Source organism: Corylus avellana, chromosome ca11 (assembly GCF_901000735.1).
Source record: "Corylus avellana chromosome ca11, CavTom2PMs-1.0".
In the NCBI taxonomy this organism is placed as follows: Eukaryota; Viridiplantae; Streptophyta; class Magnoliopsida; order Fagales; family Betulaceae; genus Corylus; species Corylus avellana.
This window is the reverse complement of record NC_081551.1, coordinates 9,819,222-9,821,773: the sequence shown is the minus strand read 5'-3', so window position 1 is coordinate 9,821,773 and position 2,552 is coordinate 9,819,222.

Genomic DNA, 2,552 nt, shown 5'->3' with positions numbered 1-2,552 from the left:
CTACCTTTTGTTATTATCAAATCAAAATCAATCTTTGTTTCGTTTTACTTTAGGAATTTATATTAAGCAAAATTTTGCAATCCTCGTGGGAATGATCCCGTACTTGTATCAAATACTACTATGTTGACCTTGTGCACTTGTGGGTAAAACATACAATTATTTGCCTATTAATTTAGGTAAATATTTGCACAACAGTTGACGTTCGCCTTTTTCTTTTACTCCCATTGTTTTGATTATTTATATCCAAGTGAGGTGGATCTTTGGATTTTCTTTTGCTCCCACTTTTTTGAAGATTAGTCCCTTGTTCATTTTCTGCCAAAACATTTTGTGGTTGGTGTTTTCATCTACATGAGTACTTTGGTTGGTGTTTTCTAGGAATATAGCATCCTTGCTTTCTATTAATCCTTTTTATGAATGGTTAAATATATATCCACTACCATTCTCCACATATCCAATAAATATGTATTCCCAAGTTTTACATTCCAACTTCTCCTTTAAGGGCTTTGGGATAAGTACATGTGCCTTACATCCCTGATAAGTGCCAAATATTGCATACTTGGACCCCTTTATTTACATTATTTAGTCCTTTAGCTGTGTCATTATTTAATATTTTGTGTTAGTTTTGTGTTTTTAATATTTTGTAGGTCATTAAAGAAAAACTAAAGTTTTAAAGGGAAAAATGCAAAGTTTGGAAGAAAGCATACTTTGAGAAGACCTAGATGATGTGGTTAAGTCTAACAAAATCTAAGAAAAGGTTAAATCAGATTAAAGATCAGATTAATTTAAGTTCAGATTGGATAAAATTTCGGATTGGATTCAAATTTAGATTCTGCACATGTCTCAGTATTTTGACCATAACTTTTTGCTCAAATATTGGATTGAAGTAATTCAAGTAGCATTGGAAAGATAACTCAAAATGCTACATTCATTGTGAAATATAATTTTCCTAATTCGGACGGTTACTATGCCAAAATCGCCCCGTAATAAAAGGACACAAATCTAGACGAATCCTATTCCGATTTCAGACTTCTATTTTGATTGAGAGACAAACCTCCAAATTATCTAGGTTTAATAGGGCTTCTAGGACTTCCCTAAGCCTATAAATAGACCTCTTTGTATTCAAGAAAAGATATAGAGTTCTAGAGAGCAAAATTCTATAGTTTTTCTCTTTTTAGTTTAGGTTTTCTGTAGATTTAGGATTTATTTTTATGCGGAACTAAATTCCCAACTAAGGTTGAGGATGAAGCCTCACCGATGAAGAACATCATTACTTTCATGTAAGTCTTTATTTATCTGATTTTATTGGGTTTAATATTTCAATTGTTTTACTTCTTTTCAATATGTGGCATAATTCTTGGATATCTTATTATGATTCAAGGATACACTTGATGATTTAAGATAATTTCACATAATTGATTGCTTGATTTTATTTGCCTAAATAATTGGATATCCCTTGTGATTTGTTCTACGGATACAATTGGTGTTTCAATTAAGATTGGATATCTTTTGTGATTTACGAATACATCTGATGATTTAATTGATATTAGATTCCTTTTTGTGATTTGTGCAATGAATGGATACATGGGATGGTTTTGATTAATTGTTTGAGGTATAATAAAACATACCTAAGATTTTAATTGTAAGAACTTCAGATTAATATTGATAAACATGGAAGTATGTTGTTATGATTCGGTAAGTGTGAATTCCCAAACCTTAGTATTTTATCTCTTAGTTTATTTTAATTAGTTTATGTTTGTCTTTTAATTTTTAAAACCGAAATCAAAACCCTTTTGGAACTAGATTAGGATTTAATTAGTTTAGATATAAATTGCACTTCCAAAAATACAATTCACTGTGGGATCGATCTCGCACTTGCAATCCATTAAACTACAATCAATTCATGCACTTGCGAGTTAAATAAATTTGAACATCAAGTTTTTTGCGCCGTTGCCGGGGAATTGTGCAATTTTTTAAACCAATTTATTTCTAAATTAGTTTTATTCTTCTACTAGTTATAATTAGGATTTTATTTTTCTGCAATTTGTTTTGTGTTATTCATGTTACAAATAAAAAGAAATAATAATAATAAAAAAAAAAAAGATTTTTCTTTTGTATGTTTGTTTTTTTTTTTTTTTTTTTTTTTTTGGCTTGTTTTATAGCTCTGCCACAACACTTTCTGCACGCCCTTGCTAGTACGATCGATCACAGCCCTGCTACGATTGAGTGCACTCGTGGCCAAGACAACAAGTCAAGCGCACCTGCGCTTGTCAACTGCCGCATCTTCATTCGTACACAGCACAAGTGTGATCGAGCGCAACTGCAGTGCAATCGAGCGCACTCACAGCAAAGGCAGCAACTACAGCAGTTCCATAGATTTTTGCCAAAAATTTATTTTTGGTCCTTTTTGTGAGTTTTAAAATTTTAGTTTTTTTTTTATTATTATTGAGTTAGTCGTTTTTTTTTAGTTTATTTTATTTTTAAAAAAACAATGGTTAATGTTTTATGTGGGATATTTGCATGCTAAAAGGTAAGGGGGAAGCATGAATTTTCAT